The sequence below is a fragment of the Pelecanus crispus genome, chromosome 6 (genome assembly GCF_030463565.1).
Source record: "Pelecanus crispus isolate bPelCri1 chromosome 6, bPelCri1.pri, whole genome shotgun sequence".
In the NCBI taxonomy this organism is placed as follows: Eukaryota; Metazoa; Chordata; class Aves; order Pelecaniformes; family Pelecanidae; genus Pelecanus; species Pelecanus crispus.
The window spans coordinates 65466646-65487558 of record NC_134648.1 but is presented as its reverse complement, the minus strand read 5'-3'; the positions used below and the strand labels follow the sequence as shown (position 1 = coordinate 65487558).

The following is a 20913-nucleotide window of genomic DNA, read 5'->3' as shown; positions in this document are numbered from 1 at the left end:
GCAACCCGTTCTAGTGCCTCACCACCCTCACTGGAAAAAAACGTACAAACATTTCAGATGCGCTCCAGTGTACTCAGTACATCGTGGAGCAGAGCGAAGGCTCTCGCTAGCACAGCGTCCCTCAAGCAGTGACATACCGTCCCATAGCTTAGCACTAGTAGGCCGGATTTTATCCCTCCCCGCCTTCAAACCTAGTTTAAAGCTCTTTCAAGCAGCACCGCTAATTCGTGAGCAAAAATACTCTTCCCCCGTTGAGAACGGTGAATCTCGTCAGGCCCCAGCAGGCCTGGTGTCGCACAGGCCACCCCATGATTGAAAAAGCCCAAACTCTGGCAGCGCCGCTAGCCTCGGGGCCAGGTAGTGATACGCGGCGTCTGCCTGTTTTCATGTCATTCCCTAGAGCTGGGAGGACAGAGGAGAGTCCTGCCTGCGCTCGTGATCCCGTCACCAATCTCCCCGAGGCCCTGAAGTCTCTCTTGACCGCCCTTGGGCTTCTCGTCGCGACTTTGTTGGTACCCGCACGAAAAAGCAAGAGCTGATAATAACCTGAGGGCCGTACAAGGCTAGGAAGCTTCCTGGCGACGCCTTCTACCCGAGCCACAGGGAGGCAGAACGCTTCCCCAAAAGGCAGGCCTGGTCGGCAGAGCAGGGGAGTAGTGAATGAATTCTTTATTTTGCTTTCCCTACTAACCTGTCCGCTCCCAGCCCACGCGTTTTCCCGCTTTTGCCCGTCAGATTCTCTCCACCATCCCACCGGGGGCAAGGGATTGAGCTGCTGTGTGATGCCAAGCTGCCTGCTGGGATTAACCCGCCGCGCCTGGGAAGCCAAAGCCCAGTGAATCGTTGAAACCAGAGCCCAGTCGCCCGTGCCTGCCTTCCTCCCCAGAGTGATGCACAGACACTCACAGAGGCGGCGTCTGTGCGTTAAACGAGTCCTTTATTGGCATCTTTGCACAGGGTCAAGCTCCCAGAGGGAAGGGACTCTCCCAGAGAGGGAGGGCGGTGGCTGTCCAGGTGGTAACGGGAGTCTCTGTTGCCAGGCTCCTTGCAACGGCCGCTCCAGCTGCATCGGGTCCCACTGCCCGGACCGCGCTTTTGCTGCGGAGCTGCGGGGCAGGTGTGGCAGCAGTTCCCGCTGCCGACTGAGCAGCGTGTTCTCCGTGTGCAGCGTGCCGGGTTCTGCAGCACCAGCTCCCCGGGGAGCGTCTAGGAAGCACAGATTCTCCACCTGGCCCCCAGTGAACACACAGAGGCACATCAGCGGTGCCTCTCGCTTGGTCCCTGCACAGCCGGAGGTGCCAGCAACAATTTCTGGGCCCGTGTGAAATGCCATCCTGGCTGGCCCAGTGCGAGGGGAAAGCAGGGCAAAACTCATCCTTGTCGCCACTGTAGCTGTCCCTGGCTGCTGTGCTGGGGACTCCATCGAGAGGAGAACAGTGCCGCCCTTGGCAGAGGGCTGCTGCACGGGGTTCGCCCTTTCCTTTCTGCGTCCCGCATTCTTCCCTCTGTCTCCGTCCTGTGTGAGGTGGCCGTCTGCCATCAGCTGTGAGTCCCACAAACACAGCCCCGTGCATGAAGACCTCCTTCAGTGCCTGTAGAACAGCAGTCTTACGAGCCGGTCTTGCAGCTCATCGGACTCACGCAGCGCCTCGGCATGGGCGGCTGGATCCTGTGCCAGGCGCTAGAAGAGGTTGGGTGGCTCGGCCGTCTGGAAAGCTGGGAGCAAGATGACGTCGTCGGGCATGTTCTCATTGCCAAAGAAGAAGTGGTCGAGGCGTTTCTCCTGCAGGCAGCAGCGCAGGTAGCGCATGATACCCTGCAGCCGCAGCAGGAAATCCCTCCTGCGCCAGCCTGACAGGGGTGCGGTGGTCAGGAGGTGCATCACAGCTGTCTTCAAGGCACAGGTGGAAAAGCCTGTGCCCGCCAGGATGCGGGCGCAGAGCTGCAGGCATTTGAGGTGGAAGCTGTTATGCGGGGCCTGCCTGGCCGTATGCCTGAAGACCTTCACCTCTGCCACAGCGTAGCTCTCTGGCCACGTTGTGCTTGGGGTGAAGATGGCCTCTGCAGTCTGGCTGCTCAGGAAGATGTCCGAGTCGCCTTGCTGCACCCCAAGCATTATCTCAATGAAGAGGGTTCTCCCGGAGGCATTCGTCAGCTGCAGCTTGCAGGAGCGGCTGGAGGGCAGCACCTTCGTATTGTGGCGACGCGACCGAGGCACTGCCACCCGGGCTGACCTGACGAAGCTCTGGAACCAGCGGGCAGTTTTCTGCACATCTAGGTAGGAGCCAGTGCAGAGGGTGCCTAGGAGGCTGGGACCCTGATTTCTCCTCAGCTCCTCCTTGGGGTGGTGGAGGAAGCACAGCAGGTTCTCCACCAGCTGCTCCCTCGTGCAGGTGCACTCCAGCTCCACGCGGAGGCAGGAGTCCTTTGCCTGCATCTCCCCCGTGTTGCCCAGCTCCAGGTGGAAGGTGTGCCCACAGCGGGGCTGCAGGGGCACGAGCAGGCGGGAGACAGCATCATCCCCACGGGGACTGCAACCTTCAAAAGCACTGCCCACCCCGATGGCTGGTTGCCGCACCGGGAAGAAACTATTTGACAAGAGCACCTGGAAGACACGGAGGAGGTCGGCCACCAGCTTCGCCCACCACCTGGCTCCTGTATGCCAGGTTCTGCACTGGCCACTGGATGCGCTTTGCAAAACTCCCGCCGAGACCCCTCTCATCAGCAGGATCTTCTCCTTCACTTTCTTCCTCCTCCTGCTCTTCTTCCTCCCCCTGCTCCTCTTCCTCCCGCTGCTCCTCTTCCTCCTCCAGCTCTGTGCTGCTGCTGGAGCTCTCCCCGTCGCTGCTGCTGTCCATCCACGTTGTGGATTGTTTTCCTGAGCCACCAGCAGAGCCCGAAGAGCAGGACAAGGACTCCGGCAATCAGCCAGAACTGCCACTGCTGCAAGGCAGCCAAGAGCTGGCCTCCCCAGGCAATGCTGCGCGGCTCCTGGCTCCTCTGCTCCAGCTCCTGCAGCAGGCGAGTCATCTCGGCGTTGAGCCGCTCCGCACGCTGCTGCATGCGCTCGCGCGTGGCCTCATCCAGCTCGTCACCGACCATCTGGGGGAGCTGGAAGATGCTTTGCAGAAGCACGGCAAGGACTTTTGTGGCAGCCATGGCCTGCAGGAGGAGGGAGAGCAGGGGTTGGCTGGGTCCGGGAGGGAGAGAGCTGGTGGCGGGGGGAGCGGGGAGGGGAGCCGCAGGGAGCTGGGGGCAGGTAGGCGAGGGGGCGAGGCAGCTGGGAGGCAGCAAGGCCCGAGCCCAGCCCTGGCAGCACCGTGCCTTGCCCAAGGCACTGCCACGAGCGGCTGGGCTCTCGGTGCAGGGTGAGAACCCACCGTGCCGGAGGCCCGCCTTTCTGCCCCGGCCCTCGTCCAGCCCGGCTTCCCGCCGCGTGCGCACTCACCGCTGTCCCAGGCCGTACTGGGGCAGCGCTGCCTGCTGGCGCCTTTTATAACCGCCCCCCATTGTGACTCGTCCCCTATGCGCCAGAGCGCATCACAGGCACGCCCGCCGGCCAGCCCCGCCCTTCGGCCCCCCCCCCCAGCTCAGCCACTCGCAGCTGCCCTGCTCTACTGGCTAAGGCTGGCCTAGAGTGAACTGCTTAACCACAGGAGCTTGCGTGCTGCTTTCTTTTGGATTTATTATCGTCGGCCTGCCACGGCAATCTCATAGTCACAGAATATCCTGAGTTGGAGGGGACCCACGAGGATCATCGAGTCCAACCCGTGACTCCGCCCCGGGCAGCCTTGAAGTTAAAGCGTATACCTAGGAGCGTTGCCCCATCGCTTCTTGAATACCAACAGGCTTGGGGCCATGACCGTTTCCTGGGAGGAGCTTGCTCCGCTGCTTGCCCGCCCTCTCAGTGAACAACTTTTTCCTAATACCCAATCCGAACTTCCCTTGAGGCCGCTTGAAGCCATTCCTTTGCGTCCTACCACGGGCCCCCAGAGAGAAGAGATCAGCACCTCCCTCTGCGCTCCCCGTCGTGAGGAATTTGTAGACAGCAGTGAGCTCAGCCCTCGGTCTCCTCTCCTCTAAGCTGAACAACCCCAGCGTCCTCAGCCGCGCCTCGTAAGCACATGCCCGCTAGTCCTTTCACCATCTTTGCTGCCTTCTTTTGAAGCGCATTCTAATAGTTTGATATCCTTCCTACACTGTGGTGCCCCAAAGGGCACACAGTACTCGAGGTGAGGCCGCACCAGGACGGAGGGTCGTGGGTCAATCCCTTCTTCCGAGCAGCTAGCTACGCCGTGCCTAGCGCACCCCAGGAGACGGCTGGCCCTTTTGGCCACCAGGGCACGTTCTTGACTCCTATTGAGCTGACCACCAACCCAAATGCCCAGATCCCTTTCCAAAGCCCATACGTGTTTGCTCGCTGCCTAAGTTCCCAAAGGAGATTCCTGGTCAGCCAAGCCACTGGCCTTCTGCCCCTCTCGCTTGACTTGCGACACGTTGGAATTGCCCGCTCCTGTGCTCTTAAGAAAGGGCTCTTAAAAAGTGACCAGCATTTACGGACACCAATACCCGCAAAAGCAGACTGCCAGGGGACCTTACTAACTAGCTCCTTGAGCAGCCTGAAGTCTGCTCTCCCGGGGTGCGGGGTAGTAGCTCTGCAGACAGTTTTTCCCATATCACCAGGTTTTCCACTCAACCGCTTCTCGATCGCTACACGGCCAAGACAGCCACCGATCGTCACTTCACCCACGACGCCATCTCTAGGTACAAACAACAGGTCTAGGAGGGCACCTTTCCGAGTCGTCTCCCTTAGTACCCGTACCAAAAAGTTCTCTTGAGTGTGGGCTTCAGGGATTTCCTGGGCCTGTTCATGTCTGCTCGATGGCAGTCCCAGTTAGCAGCTGGGAAGCTGAAGTCGCCCGTAAGGACGACACAGGGCGACTCATCTAGACATTTCCCTTGATTCCTTCTAGAATAAGACATCGGTGTCATCATCCTGGCTGGGTAATCCAGAGTAGACTCCTGCAAGAACACGCACTTCATTAGCTTTTCCCCTAATCTTTACGCAGAGGCTCTCAACCAGGTCGTCCTCCCCTGCAAGCGCTGCACAGTCCGACCCCTCCCTTACACGCAGCGCTACCGGTCCGCCTCGCCTGCCCTGCCTCTCTCTCCTGAAGAGCCTGTAACCGTCTCCATCACAGCGCTCCACTCTCAGGACTCTTCCCAACAAGTCTCACTTACGCCAATGATGTCGTAGCTCTGGCACCGAGCCAAGGCCTCTACTCCATGGAATCACAGAATCACAGAATCACAGAATCGTAGAATGCTTTGGCTTGGAAGGGACCTTTAGAGGTCACCTAGCCCAACCGCCCTGCAGCGAGCAAGGACACCTTTAACTAGATCAGGTTGCTGAGAGCCCCATCCAACCTGACCTTGAAGGTTTCCAGGGACGGGGCCTCCACTACCTGTCTGGGCAACCCGTTCTAGTGCCTCACCACCCTCACTGGAAAAAAACGTACAAACATTTCAGATGCGCTCCAGTGTACTCAGTACATCGTGGAGCAGAGCGAAGGCTCTCGCTAGCACAGCGTCCCTCAAGCAGTGACATACCGTCCCATAGCTTAGCACTAGTAGGCCGGATTTTATCCCTCCCCGCCTTCAAACCTAGTTTAAAGCTCTTTCAAGCAGCACCGCTAATTCGTGAGCAAAAATACTCTTCCCCCGTTGAGAACGGTGAATCTCGTCAGGCCCCAGCAGGCCTGGTGTCGCACAGGCCACCCCATGATTGAAAAAGCCCAAACTCTGGCAGCGCCGCTAGCCTCGGAGCCAGGTAGTGATACGCGGCGTCTGCCTGTTTTCATGTCATTCCCTAGAGCTGGGAGGACAGAGGAGAGTCCTGCCTGCACTCGTGATCCCGTCACCAATCTCCCCGAGGCCCTGAAGTCTCTCTTGACCGCCCTTGGGCTTCTCGTCGCGACTTTGTTGGTACCCGCACGAAAAAGCAAGAGCTGATAATAACCTGAGGGCCGTACAAGGCTAGGAAGCTTCCTGGCGACGCCTTCTACCCGAGCCACAGGGAGGCAGAACGCTTCCCCAAAAGGCAGGCCTGGTCGGCAGAGCAGGGGAGTAGTGAATGAATTCTTTATTTTGCTTTCCCTACTAACCTGTCCGCTCCCAGCCCACGCGTTTTCCCGCTTTTGCCCGTCAGATTCTCTCCACCATCCCACCGGGGGCAAGGGATTGAGCTGCTGTGTGATGCCAAGCTGCCTGCTGGGATTAACCCGCCGCGCCTGGGAAGCCAAAGCCCAGTGAATCGTTGAAACCAGAGCCCAGTCGCCCGTGCCTGCCTTCCTCCCCAGAGTGATGCACAGACACTCACAGAGGCGGCGTCTGTGCGTTAAACGAGTCCTTTATTGGCATCTTTGCACAGGGTCAAGCTCCCAGAGGGAAGGGACTCTCCCAGAGAGGGAGGGCGGTGGCTGTCCAGGTGGTAACGGGAGTCTCTGTTGCCAGGCTCCTTGCAACGGCCGCTCCAGCTGCATCGGGTCCCACTGCCCGGACCGCGCTTTTGCTGCGGAGCTGCGGGGCAGGTGTGGCAGCAGTTCCCGCTGCCGACTGAGCAGCGTGTTCTCCGTGTGCAGCGTGCCGGGTTCTGCAGCACCAGCTCCCCGGGGAGCGTCTAGGAAGCACAGATTCTCCACCTGGCCCCCAGTGAACACACAGAGGCACATCAGCGGTGCCTCTCGCTTGGTCCCTGCACAGCCGGAGGTGCCAGCAACAATTTCTGGGCCCGTGTGAAATGCCATCCTGGCTGGCCCAGTGCGAGGGGAAAGCAGGGCAAAACTCATCCTTGTCGCCACTGTAGCTGTCCCTGGCTGCTGTGCTGGGGACTCCATCGAGAGGAGAACAGTGCCGCCCTTGGCAGAGGGCTGCTGCACGGGGTTCGCCCTTTCCTTTCTGCGTCCCGCATTCTTCCCTCTGTCTCCGTCCTGTGTGAGGTGGCCGTCTGCCATCAGCTGTGAGTCCCACAAACACAGCCCCGTGCATGAAGACCTCCTTCAGTGCCCGTAGAACAACAGTCTTACGGGCCGATCTTGCAGCTCATCGGATTCACGCAGCGCCTCGGCACGGGCGGCTGGATCCTGTGCCAGGCGCTGGAAGATGTTGGGTGGCTCGGCCGTCTGGAAAGCTGGGAGCAAGATGACGTCGTCGGGCATGTTCTCATTGCCAAAGAAGAAGTGGTCGAGGCATTTCTCCTGCAGGCAGCAGCGCAAGTAGCGCATGATACCCTGCAGCCGCAGCAGGAAATCCCTCCTGCGCCAGCCTGACAGGGGTGCGGTGGTCAGGAGGTGCATCACAGCTGTCTTCAAGGCACAGGTGGAAAAGCCTGTGCCCGCCAGGATGCGGGCGCAGAGCTGCAGGCATTTGAGGTGGAAGCTGTTATGCGGGGCCTGCCTGGCCGTATGCCTGAAGACCTTCACCTCTGCCACAGCGTAGCTCTCTGGCCACGTTGTGCTTGGGGTGAAGATGGCCTCTGCAGTCTGGCTGCTCAGGAAGATGTCCGAGTCGCCTTGCCGCACCCCAAGCATTATCTCAATGAAGAGGGTTCTCCCGGAGGCATTCGTCAGCTGCAGCTTGCAGGAGCGGCTGGAGGGCAGCACCTTCGTATTGTGGCGACGCGACCGAGGCACTGCCACCCGGGCTGACCTCACGAAGCTCTGGAACCAGCGGGCAGTTTTCTGCACATCTAGGTAGGAGCCAGTGCAGAGGGTGCCTAGGAGGCTGGGACCCTGATTTCTCCTCAGCTCCTCCTTGGGGTGGTGGAGGAAGCACAGCAGGTTCTCCACCAGCTGCTCCCTCGTGCAGGTGCACTCCAGCTCCACGCGGAGGCAGGAGTCCTTTGCCTGCATCTCCCCCGTGTTGCCCAGCTCCAGGTGGAAGGTGTGCCCACAGCGGGGCTGCAGGGGCACGAGCAGGCGGGAGACAGCATCATCCCCACGGGGACTGCAACCTTCAAAAGCACTGCCCACCCCGATGGCTGGTTGCCGCACCGGGAAGAAACTATTTGACAAGAGCACCTGGAAGACACGGAGGAGGTCGGCCACCAGCTTCGCCCACCACCTGGCTCCTGTACGCCAGGTTCTGCACTGGCCACTGGATGCGCTTTGCAAAACTCCCGCCGAGACCCCTCTCATCAGCAGGATCTTCTCCTTCACTTTCTTCCTCCTCCTGCTCTTCTTCCTCCCCCTGCTCCTCTTCCTCCCGCTGCTCCTCTTCCTCCTCCAGCTCTGTGCTGCTGCTGGAGCTCTCCCCGTCGCTGCTGCTGTCCATCCACGTCGTGGATTGTTTTCCTGAGCCACCAGCAGAGCCCGAAGAGCAGGACAAGGACTCCGGCAATCAGCCAGAACTGCCACTGCTGCAAGGCAGCCAAGAGCTGGCCTCCCCAGGCAATGCTGCGCGGCTCCTGGCTCCTCTGCTCCAGCTCCTGCAGCAGGCGAGTCATCTCGGCGTTGAGCCGCTCCGCACGCTGCTGCATGCGCTCGCGCGTGGCCTCATCCAGCTCGTCACCGACCATCTGGGGGAGCTGGAAGATGCTTTGCAGAAGCACGGCAAGGACTTTTGTGGCAGCCATGGCCTGCAGGAGGAGGGAGAGCAGGGGTTGGCTGGGTCCGGGAGGGAGAGAGCTGGTGGCGGGGGGAGCGGGGAGGGGAGCCGCAGGGAGCTGGGGGCAGGTAGGCGAGGGGGCGAGGCAGCTGGGAGGCAGCAAGGCCCGAGCCCAGCCCTGGCAGCACCGTGCCTTGCCCAAGGCACTGCCACGAGCGGCTGGGCTCTCGGTGCAGGGTGAGAACCCACCGTGCCGGGGGCCCGCCTTTCTGCCCCGGCCCTCGTCCAGCCCGGCTTCCCGCCGCGTGCGCACTCACCGCTGTCCCAGGCCGTACTGGGGCAGCGCTGCCTGCTGGCGCCTTTTATAACCGCCCCCCATTGTGACTCGTCCCCTATGCGCCAGAGCGCATCACAGGCACGCCCGCCGGCCAGCCCCGCCCTTCGGCCCCCCCCCCCCAGCTCAGCCACTCGCAGCTGCCCTGCTCTACTGGCTAAGGCTGGCCTAGAGTGAACTGCTTAACCACAGGAGCTTGCGTGCTGCTTTCTTTTGGATTTATTATCGTCGGCCTGCCACGGCAATCTCATAGTCACAGAATATCCTGAGTTGGAAGGGACCCACGAGGATCATCGAGTCCAACCCGTGACTCCGCCCCGGGCAGCCTTGAAGTTAAAGCGTATACCTAGGAGCGTTGCCCCATTGCTTCTTGAATACCAACAGGCTTGGGGCCATGACCGTTTCCTGGGAGGAGCTTGCTCCGCTGCTTGCCCGCCCTCTCAGTGAACAACTTTTTCCTAATACCCAATCCGAACTTCCCTTGAGGCCGCTTGAAGCCATTCCTTTGCGTCCTACCACGGGCCCCCAGAGAGAAGAGATCAGCACCTCCCTCTGCGCTCCCCGTCGTGAGGAATTTGTAGACAGCAGTGAGCTCAGCCCTCGGTCTCCTCTCCTCTAAGCTGAACAACCCCAGCGTCCTCAGCCGCGCCTCGTAAGCACATGCCCGCTAGTCCTTTCACCATCTTTGCTGCCTTCTTTTGAAGCGCATTCTAATAGTTTGATATCCTTCCTACACTGTGGTGCCCCAAAGGGCACACAGTACTCGAGGTGAGGCCGCACCAGGACGGAGGGTCGTGGGTCAATCCCTTCTTCCGAGCAGCTAGCTACGCCGTGCCTAGCGCACCCCAGGAGACGGCTGGCCCTTTTGGCCACCAGGGCACGTTCTTGACTCCTATTGAGCTGACCACCAACCCAAATGCCCAGATCCCTTTCCAAAGCCCATACGTGTTTGCTCGCTGCCTAAGTTCCCAAAGGAGATTCCTGGTCAGCCAAGCCACTGGCCTTCTGCCCCTCTCGCTTGACTTGCGACACGTTGGAATTGCCCGCTCCTGTGCTCTTAAGAAAGGGCTCTTAAAAAGTGACCAGCATTTACGGACACCAATACCCGCAAAAGCAGACTGCCAGGGGACCTTACTAACTAGCTCCTTGAGCAGCCTGAAGTCTGCTCTCCCGGGGTGCGGGGTAGTAGCTCTGCAGACAGTTTTTCCCATATCACCAGGTTTTCCACTCAACCGCTTCTCGATCGCTACACGGCCAAGACAGCCACCGATCGTCACTTCACCCACGACGCCATCTCTAGGTACAAACAACAGGTCTAGGAGGGCACCTTTCCGAGTCGTCTCCCTTAGTACCCGTACCAAAAAGTTCTCTTGAGTGTGGGCTTCAGGGATTTCCTGGGCCTGTTCATGTCTGCTCGATGGCAGTCCCAGTTAGCAGCTGGGAAGCTGAAGTCGCCCGTAAGGACGACACAGGGCGACTCATCTAGACATTTCCCTTGATTCCTTCTAGAATAAGACATCGGTGTCATCATCCTGGCTGGGTAATCCAGAGTAGACTCCTGCAAGAACACGCACTTCATTAGCTTTTCCCCTAATCTTTACGCAGAGGCTCTCAACCAGGTCGTCCTCCCCTGCAAGCGCTGCACAGTCCGACCCCTCCCTTACACGCAGCGCTACCGGTCCGCCTCGCCTGCCCTGCCTCTCTCTCCTGAAGAGCCTGTAACCGTCTCCATCACAGCGCTCCACTCTCAGGACTCTTCCCAACAAGTCTCACTTACGCCAATGATGTCGTAGCTCTGGCACCGAGCCAAGGCCTCTACTCCATGGAATCACAGAATCACAGAATCACAGAATCGTAGAATGCTTTGGCTTGGAAGGGACCTTTAGAGGTCACCTAGCCCAACCGCCCTGCAGCGAGCAAGGACACCTTTAACTAGATCAGGTTGCTGAGAGCCCCATCCAACCTGACCTTGAAGGTTTCCAGGGACGGGGCCTCCACTACCTGTCTGGGCAACCCGTTCTAGTGCCTCACCACCCTCACTGGAAAAAAACGTACAAACATTTCAGATGCGCTCCAGTGTACTCAGTACATCGTGGAGCAGAGCGAAGGCTCTCGCTAGCACAGCGTCCCTCAAGCAGTGACATACCGTCCCATAGCTTAGCACTAGTAGGCCGGATTTTATCCCTCCCCGCCTTCAAACCTAGTTTAAAGCTCTTTCAAGCAGCACCGCTAATTCGTGAGCAAAAATACTCTTCCCCCGTTGAGAACGGTGAATCTCGTCAGGCCCCAGCAGGCCTGGTGTCGCACAGGCCACCCCATGATTGAAAAAGCCCAAACTCTGGCAGCGCCGCTAGCCTCGGAGCCAGGTAGTGATACGCGGCGTCTGCCTGTTTTCATGTCATTCCCTAGAGCTGGGAGGACAGAGGAGAGTCCTGCCTGCGCTCGTGATCCCGTCACCAATCTCCCCGAGGCCCTGAAGTCTCTCTTGACCGCCCTTGGGCTTCTCGTCGCGACTTTGTTGGTACCCGCACGAAAAAGCAAGAGCTGATAATAACCTGAGGGCCGTACAAGGCTAGGAAGCTTCCTGGCGACGCCTTCTACCCGAGCCACAGGGAGGCAGAACGCTTCCCCAAAAGGCAGGCCTGGTCGGCAGAGCAGGGGAGTAGTGAATGAATTCTTTATTTTGCTTTCCCTACTAACCTGTCCGCTCCCAGCCCACGCGTTTTCCCGCTTTTGCCCGTCAGATTCTCTCCACCATCCCACCGGGGGCAAGGGATTGAGCTGCTGTGTGATGCCAAGCTGCCTGCTGGGATTAACCCGCCGCGCCTGGGAAGCCAAAGCCCAGTGAATCGTTGAAACCAGAGCCCAGTCGCCCGTGCCTGCCTTCCTCCCCAGAGTGATGCACAGACACTCACAGAGGCGGCGTCTGTGCGTTAAACGAGTCCTTTATTGGCATCTTTGCACAGGGTCAAGCTCCCAGAGGGAAGGGACTCTCCCAGAGAGGGAGGGCGGTGGCTGTCCAGGTGGTAACGGGAGTCTCTGTTGCCAGGCTCCTTGCAACGGCCGCTCCAGCTGCATCGGGTCCCACTGCCCGGACCGCGCTTTTGCTGCGGAGCTGCGGGGCAGGTGTGGCAGCAGTTCCCGCTGCCGACTGAGCAGCGTGTTCTCCGTGTGCAGCGTGCCGGGTTCTGCAGCACCAGCTCCCCGGGGAGCGTCTAGGAAGCACAGATTCTCCACCTGGCCCCCAGTGAACACACAGAGGCACATCAGCGGTGCCTCTCGCTTGGTCCCTGCACAGCCGGAGGTGCCAGCAACAATTTCTGGGCCCGTGTGAAATGCCATCCTGGCTGGCCCAGTGCGAGGGGAAAGCAGGGCAAAACTCATCCTTGTCGCCACTGTAGCTGTCCCTGGCTGCTGTGCTGGGGACTCCATCGAGAGGAGAACAGTGCCGCCCTTGGCAGAGGGCTGCTGCACGGGGTTCGCCCTTTCCTTTCTGCGTCCCGCATTCTTCCCTCTGTCTCCGTCCTGTGTGAGGTGGCCGTCTGCCATCAGCTGTGAGTCCCACAAACACAGCCCCGTGCATGAAGACCTCCTTCAGTGCCCGTAGAACAGCAGTCTTACGAGCCGATCTTGCAGCTCATCGGACTCACGCAGCGCCTCGGCACGGGCGGCTGGATCCTGTGCCAGGCGCTGGAAGATGTTGGGTGGCTCGGCCGTCTGGAAAGCTGGGAGCAAGATGACGTCGTCGGGCATGTTCTCATTGCCAAAGAAGAAGTGGTCGAGGCATTTCTCCTGCAGGCAGCAGCGCAAGTAGCGCATGATACCCTGCAGCCGCAGCAGGAAATCCCTCCTGCGCCAGCCTGACAGGGGTGCGGTGGTCAGGAGGTGCATCACAGCTGTCTTCAAGGCACAGGTGGAAAAGCCTGTGCCCGCCAGGATGCGGGCGCAGAGCTGCAGGCATTTGAGGTGGAAGCTGTTATGCGGGGCCTGCCTGGCCGTATGCCTGAAGACCTTCACCTCTGCCACAGCGTAGCTCTCTGGCCACGTTGTGCTTGGGGTGAAGATGGCCTCTGCAGTCTGGCTGCTCAGGAAGATGTCCGAGTCGCCTTGCCGCACCCCAAGCATTATCTCAATGAAGAGGGTTCTCCCGGAGGCATTCGTCAGCTGCAGCTTGCAGGAGCGGCTGGAGGGCAGCACCTTCGTATTGTGGCGACGCGACCGAGGCACTGCCACCCGGGCTGACCTGACGAAGCTCTGGAACCAGCGGGCAGTTTTCTGCACATCTAGGTAGGAGCCAGTGCAGAGGGTGCCTAGGAGGCTGGGACCCTGATTTCTCCTCAGCTCCTCCTTGGGGTGGTGGAGGAAGCACAGCAGGTTCTCCACCAGCTGCTCCCTCGTGCAGGTGCACTCCAGCTCCACGCGGAGGCAGGAGTCCTTTGCCTGCATCTCCCCCGTGTTGCCCAGCTCCAGGTGGAAGGTGTGCCCACAGCGGGGCTGCAGGGGCACGAGCAGGCGGGAGACAGCATCATCCCCACGGGGACTGCAACCTTCAAAAGCACTGCCCACCCCGATGGCTGGTTGCCGCACCGGGAAGAAACTATTTGACAAGAGCACCTGGAAGACACGGAGGAGGTCGGCCACCAGCTTCGCCCACCACCTGGCTCCTGTACGCCAGGTTCTGCACTGGCCACTGGATGCACTTTGCAAAACTCCCGCCGAGACCCCTCTCATCAGCAGGATCTTCTCCTTCACTTTCTTCCTCCTCCTGCTCTTCTTCCTCCCCCTGCTCCTCTTCCTCCCGCTGCTCCTCTTCCTCCTCCAGCTCTGTGCTGCTGCTGGAGCTCTCCCCGTCGCTGCTGCTGTCCATCCACGTCGTGGATTGTTTTCCTGAGCCACCAGCAGAGCCCGAAGAGCAGGACAAGGACTCCGGCAATCAGCCAGAACTGCCACTGCTGCAAGGCAGCCAAGAGCTGGCCTCCCCAGGCAATGCTGCGCGGCTCCTGGCTCCTCTGCTCCAGCTCCTGCAGCAGGCGAGTCATCTCGGCGTTGAGCCGCTCCGCACGCTGCTGCATGCGCTCGCGCGTGGCCTCATCCAGCTCGTCACCGACCATCTGGGGGAGCTGGAAGATGCTTTGCAGAAGCACGGCAAGGACTTTTGTGGCAGCCATGGCCTGCAGGAGGAGGGAGAGCAGGGGTTGGCTGGGTCCGGGAGGGAGAGAGCTGGTGGCGGGGGGAGCGGGGAGGGGAGCCGCAGGGAGCTGGGGGCAGGTAGGCGAGGGGGCGAGGCAGCTGGGAGGCAGCAAGGCCCGAGCCCAGCCCTGGCAGCACCGTGCCTTGCCCAAGGCACTGCCACGAGCGGCTGGGCTCTCGGTGCAGGGTGAGAACCCACCGTGCCGGGGGCCCGCCTTTCTGCCCCGGCCCTCGTCCAGCCCGGCTTCCCGCCGCGTGCGCACTCACCGCTGTCCCAGGCCGTACTGGGGCAGCGCTGCCTGCTGGCGCCTTTTATAACCGCCCCCCATTGTGACTCGTCCCCTATGCGCCAGAGCGCATCACAGGCACGCCCGCCGGCCAGCCCCGCCCTTCGGCCCCCCCCCCCAGCTCAGCCACTCGCAGCTGCCCTGCTCTACTGGCTAAGGCTGGCCTAGAGTGAACTGCTTAACCACAGGAGCTTGCGTGCTGCTTTCTTTTGGATTTATTATCGTCGGCCTGCCACGGCAATCTCATAGTCACAGAATATCCTGAGTTGGAAGGGACCCACGAGGATCATCGAGTCCAACCCGTGACTCCGCCCCGGGCAGCCTTGAAGTTAAAGCGTATACCTAGGAGCGTTGCCCCATTGCTTCTTGAATACCAACAGGCTTGGGGCCATGACCGTTTCCTGGGAGGAGCTTGCTCCGCTGCTTGCCCGCCCTCTCAGTGAACAACTTTTTCCTAATACCCAATCCGAACTTCCCTTGAGGCCGCTTGAAGCCATTCCTTTGCGTCCTACCACGGGCCCCCAGAGAGAAGAGATCAGCACCTCCCTCTGCGCTCCCCGTCGTGAGGAATTTGTAGACAGCAGTGAGCTCAGCCCTCGGTCTCCTCTCCTCTAAGCTGAACAACCCCAGCGTCCTCAGCCGCGCCTCGTAAGCACATGCCCGCTAGTCCTTTCACCATCTTTGCTGCCTTCTTTTGAAGCGCATTCTAATAGTTTGATATCCTTCCTACACTGTGGTGCCCCAAAGGGCACACAGTACTCGAGGTGAGGCCGCACCAGGACGGAGGGTCGTGGGTCAATCCCTTCTTCCGAGCAGCTAGCTACGCCGTGCCTAGCGCACCCCAGGAGACGGCTGGCCCTTTTGGCCACCAGGGCACGTTCTTGACTCCTATTGAGCTGACCACCAACCCAAATGCCCAGATCCCTTTCCAAAGCCCATACGTGTTTGCTCGCTGCCTAAGTTCCCAAAGGAGATTCCTGGTCAGCCAAGCCACTGGCCTTCTGCCCCTCTCGCTTGACTTGCGACACGTTGGAATTGCCCGCTCCTGTGCTCTTAAGAAAGGGCTCTTAAAAAGTGACCAGCATTTACGGACACCAATACCCGCAAAAGCAGACTGCCAGGGGACCTTACTAACTAGCTCCTTGAGCAGCCTGAAGTCTGCTCTCCCGGGGTGCAGGGTAGTAGCTCTGCAGACAGTTTTTCCCATATCACCAGGTTTTCCACTCAACCGCTTCTCGATCGCTACACGGCCAAGACAGCCACCGATCGTCACTTCACCCACGACGCCATCTCTAGGTACAAACAACAGGTCTAGGAGGGCACCTTTCCGAGTCGTCTCCCTTAGTACCCGTACCAAAAAGTTCTCTTGAGTGTGGGCTTCAGGGATTTCCTGGGCCTGTTCATGTCTGCTCGATGGCAGTCCCAGTTAGCAGCTGGGAAGCTGAAGTCGCCCGTAAGGACGACACAGGGCGACTCATCTAGACATTTCCCTTGATTCCTTCTAGAATAAGACATCGGTGTCATCATCCTGGCTGGGTAATCCAGAGTAGACTCCTGCAAGAACACGCACTTCATTAGCTTTTCCCCTAATCTTTACGCAGAGGCTCTCAACCAGGTCGTCCTCCCCTGCAAGCGCTGCACAGTCCGACCCCTCCCTTACACGCAGCGCTACCGGTCCGCCTCGCCTGCCCTGCCTCTCTCTCCTGAAGAGCCTGTAACCGTCTCCATCACAGCGCTCCACTCTCAGGACTCTTCCCAACAAGTCTCACTTACGCCAATGATGTCGTAGCTCTGGCACCGAGCCAAGGCCTCTACTCCATGGAATCACAGAATCACAGAATCACAGAATCGTAGAATGCTTTGGCTTGGAAGGGACCTTTAGAGGTCACCTAGCCCAACCGCCCTGCAGCGAGCAAGGACACCTTTAACTAGATCAGGTTGCTGAGAGCCCCATCCAACCTGACCTTGAAGGTTTCCAGGGACGGGGCCTCCACTACCTGTCTGGGCAACCCGTTCTACTGCCTCACCACCCTCACTGGAAAAAAACGTACAAACATTTCAGATGCGCTCCAGTGTACTCAGTACATCGTGGAGCAGAGCGAAGGCTCTCGCTAGCACAGCGTCCCTCAAGCAGTGACATACCGTCCCATAGCTTAGCACTAGTAGGCCGGATTTTATCCCTCCCCGCCTTCAAACCTAGTTTAAAGCTCTTTCAAGCAGCACCGCTAATTCGTGAGCAAAAATACTCTTCCCCCGTTGAGAACGGTGAATCTCGTCAGGCCCCAGCAGGCCTGGTGTCGCACAGGCCACCCCATGATTGAAAAAGCCCAAACTCTGGCAGCGCCGCTAGCCTCGGGGCCAGGTAGTGATACGCGGCGTCTGCCTGTTTCTTTCCATGTCATTCCCTAGAGCTGGGAGGACAGAGGAGAGTCCTGCCTGCGCTCGTGATCCCGTCACCAATCTCCCCGAGGCCCTGAAGTCTCTCTTGACCGCCCTTGGGCTTCTCGTCGCGACTTTGTTGGTACCCGCACGAAAAAGCAAGAGCTGATAATAACCTGAGGGCCGTACAAGGCTAGGAAGCTTCCTGGCGACGCCTTCTACCCGAGCCACAGGGAGGCAGAACGCTTCCCCAAAAGGCAGGCCTGGTCGGCAGAGCAGGGGAGTAGTGAATGAATTCTTTATTTTGCTTTCCCTACTAACCTGTCCGCTCCCAGCCCACGCGTTTTCCCGCTTTTGCCCGTCAGATTCTCTCCACCATCCCACCGGGGGCAAGGGATTGAGCTGCTGTGTGATGCCAAGCTGCCTGCTGGGATTAACCCGCCGCGCCTGGGAAGCCAAAGCCCAGTGAATCGTTGAAACCAGAGCCCAGTCGCCCGTGCCTGCCTTCCTCCCCAGAGTGATGCACAGACACTCACAGAGGCGGCGTCTGTGCGTTAAACGAGTCCTTTATTGGCATCTTTGCACAGGGTCAAGCTCCCAGAGGGAAGGGACTCTCCCAGAGAGGGAGGGCGGTGGCTGTCCAGGTGGTAACGGGAGTCTCTGTTGCCAGGCTCCTTGCAACGGCCGCTCCAGCTGCATCGGGTCCCACTGCCCGGACCGCGCTTTTGCTGCGGAGCTGCGGGGCAGGTGTGGCAGCAGTTCCCGCTGCCGACTGAGCAGCGTGTTCTCCGTGTGCAGCGTGCCGGGTTCTGCAGCACCAGCTCCCCGGGGAGCGTCTAGGAAGCACAGATTCTCCACCTGGCCCCCAGTGAACACACAGAGGCACATCAGCGGTGCCTCTCGCTTGGTCCCTGCACAGCCGGAGGTGCCAGCAACAATTTCTGGGCCCGTGTGAAATGCCATCCTGGCTGGCCCAGTGCGAGGGGAAAGCAGGGCAAAACTCATCCTTGTCGCCACTGTAGCTGTCCCTGGCTGCTGTGCTGGGGACTCCATCGAGAGGAGAACAGTGCCGCCCTTGGCAGAGGGCTGCTGCACGGGGTTCGCCCTTTCCTTTCTGCGTCCCGCATTCTTCCCTCTGTCTCCGTCCTGTGTGAGGTGGCCGTCTGCCATCAGCTGTGAGTCCCACAAACACAGCCCCGTGCATGAAGACCTCCTTCAGTGCCCGTAGAACAGCAGTCTTACGAGCCGATCTTGCAGCTCATCGGACTCACGCAGCGCCTCGGCACGGGCGGCTGGATCCTGTGCCAGGCGCTGGAAGATGTTGGGTGGCTCGGCCGTCTGGAAAGCTGGGAGCAAGATGACGTCGTCGGGCATGTTCTCATTGCCAAAGAAGAAGTGGTCGAGGCATTTCTCCTGCAGGCAGCAGCGCAGGTAGCGCATGATACCCTGCAGCCGCAGCAGGAAATCCCTCCTGCGCCAGCCTGACAGGGGTGCGGTGGTCAGGAGGTGCATCACAGCTGTCTTCAAGGCACAGGTGGAAAAGCCTGTGCCCGCCAGGATGCGGGCGCAGAGCTGCAGGCATTTGAGGTGGAAGCTGTTATGCGGGGCCTGCCTGGCCGTATGCCTGAAGACCTTCACCTCTGCCACAGCGTAGCTCTCTGGCCACGTTGTGCTTGGGGTGAAGATGGCCTCTGCAGTCTGGCTGCTCAGGAAGATGTCCGAGTCGCCTTGCCGCACCCCAAGCATTATCTCAATGAAGAGGGTTCTCCCGGAGGCATTCGTCAGCTGCAGCTTGCAGGAGCGGCTGGAGGGCAGCACCTTCGTATTGTGGCGACGCGACCGAGGCACTGCCACCCGGGCTGACCTGACGAAGCTCTGGAACCAGCGGGCAGTTTTCTGCACATCTAGGTAGGAGCCAGTGCAGAGGGTGCCTAGGAGGCTGGGACCCTGATTTCTCCTCAGCTCCTCCTTGGGGTGGTGGAGGAAGCACAGCAGGTTCTCCACCAGCTGCTCCCTCGTGCAGGTGCACTCCAGCTCCACGCGGAGGCAGGAGTCCTTTGCCTGCATCTCCCCCGTGTTGCCCAGCTCCAGGTGGAAGGTGTGCCCACAGCGGGGCTGCAGGGGCACGAGCAGGCGGGAGACAGCATCATCCCCACGGGGACTGCAACCTTCAAAAGCACTGCCCACCCCGATGGCTGGTTGCCGCACCGGGAAGAAACTATTTGACAAGAGCACCTGGAAGACACGGAGGAGGTCGGCCACCAGCTTCGCCCACCACCTGGCTCCTGTACGCCAGGTTCTGCACTGGCCACTGGATGCGCTTTGCAAAACTCCCGCCGAGACCCCTCTCATCAGCAGGATCTTCTCCTTCACTTTCTTCCTCCTCCTGCTCTTCTTCCTCCCCCTGCTCCTCTTCCTCCCGCTGCTCCTCTTCCTCCTCCAGCTCTGTGCTGCTGCTGGAGCTCTCCCCGTCGCTGCTGCTGTCCATCCACGTCGTGGATTGTTTTCCTGAGCCACCAGCAGAGCCCGAAGAGCAGGACAAGGACTCCGGCAATCAGCCAGAACTGCCACTGCTGCAAGGCAGCCAAGAGCTGGCCTCCCCAGGCAATGCTGCGCGGCTCCTGGCTCCTCTGCTCCAGCTCCTGCAGCAGGCGAGTCATCTCGGCGTTGAGCCGCTCCGCACGCTGCTGCATGCGCTCGCGCGTGGCCTCATCCAGCTCGTCACCGACCATCTGGGGGAGCTGGAAGATGCTTTGCAGAAGCACGGCAAGGACTTTTGTGGCAGCCATGGCCTGCAGGAGGAGGGAGAGCAGGGGTTGGCTGGGTCCGGGAGGGAGAGAGCTGGTGGCGGGGGGAGCGGGGAGGGGAGCCGCAGGGAGCTGGGGGCAGGTAGGCGAGGGGGCGAGGCAGCTGGGAGGCAGCAAGGCCCGAGCCCAGCCCTGGCAGCACCGTGCCTTGCCCAAGGCACTGCCACGAGCGGCTGGGCTCTCGGTGCAGGGTGAGAACCCACCGTGCCGGGGGCCCGCCTTTCTGCCCCGGCCCTCGTCCAGCCCGGCTTCCCGCCGCGTGCGCACTCACCGCTGTCCCAGGCCGTACTGGGGCAGCGCTGCCTGCTGGCGCCTTTTATAACCGCCCCCCATTGTGACTCGTCCCCTATGCGCCAGAGCGCATCACAGGCACGCCCGCCGGCCAGCCCCGCCCTTCGGCCCCCCCCCCCCAGCTCAGCCACTCGCAGCTGCCCTGCTCTACTGGCTAAGGCTGGCCTAGAGTGAACTGCTTAACCACAGGAGCTTGCGTGCTGCTTTCTTTTGGATTTATTATCGTCGGCCTGCCACGGCAATCTCATAGTCACAGAATATCCTGAGTTGGAAGGGACCCACGAGGATCATCGAGTCCAACCCGTGACTCCGCCCCGGGCAGCCTTGAAGTTAAAGCGTATACCTAGGAGCGTTGCCCCATTGCTTCTTGAATACCAACAGGCTTGGGGCCATGACCGTTTCCTGGGAGGAGCTTGCTCCGCTGCTTGCCCGCCCTCTCAGTGAACAACTTTTTCCTAATACCCAATCCGAACTTCCCTTGAGGCCGCTTGAAGCCATTCCTTTGCGTCCTACCACGGGCCCCCAGAGAGAAGAGATCAGCACCTCCCTCTGCGCTCCCCGTCGTGAGGAATTTGTAGACAGCAGTGAGCTCAGCCCTCGGTCTCCTCTCCTCTAAGCTGAACAACCCCAGCGTCCTCAGCCGCGCCTCGTAAGCACATGCCCGCTAGTCCTTTCACCATCTTTGCTGCCTTCTTTTGAAGCGCATTCTAATAGTTTGATATCCTTCCTACACTGTGGTGCCCCAAAGGGCACACAGTACTCGAGGTGAGGCCGCACCAGGACGGAGGGTCGTGGGTCAATCCCTTCTTCCGAGCAGCTAGCTACGCCGTGCCTAGCGCACCCCAGGAGACGGCTGGCCCTTTTGGCCACCAGGGCACGTTCTTGACTCCTATTGAGCTGACCACCAACCCAAATGCCCAGATCCCTTTCCAAAGCCCATACGTGTTTGCTCGCTGCCTAAGTTCCCAAAGGAGATTCCTGGTCAGCCAAGCCACTGGCCTTCTGCCCCTCTCGCTTGACT

At 60.1% G+C, this 20913-nt stretch overlaps 1 pseudogene; it reads right to left on the bottom strand.

Annotated features, from left to right (window-relative positions):
• Positions 1 to 1585: 1585 nt before the first annotated feature.
• LOC142593820 (inositol 1,4,5-trisphosphate receptor-interacting protein-like 1) overlaps positions 1586 to 20913 on the bottom strand; it is a 32908-nt pseudogene continuing 13580 nt past the window's right edge.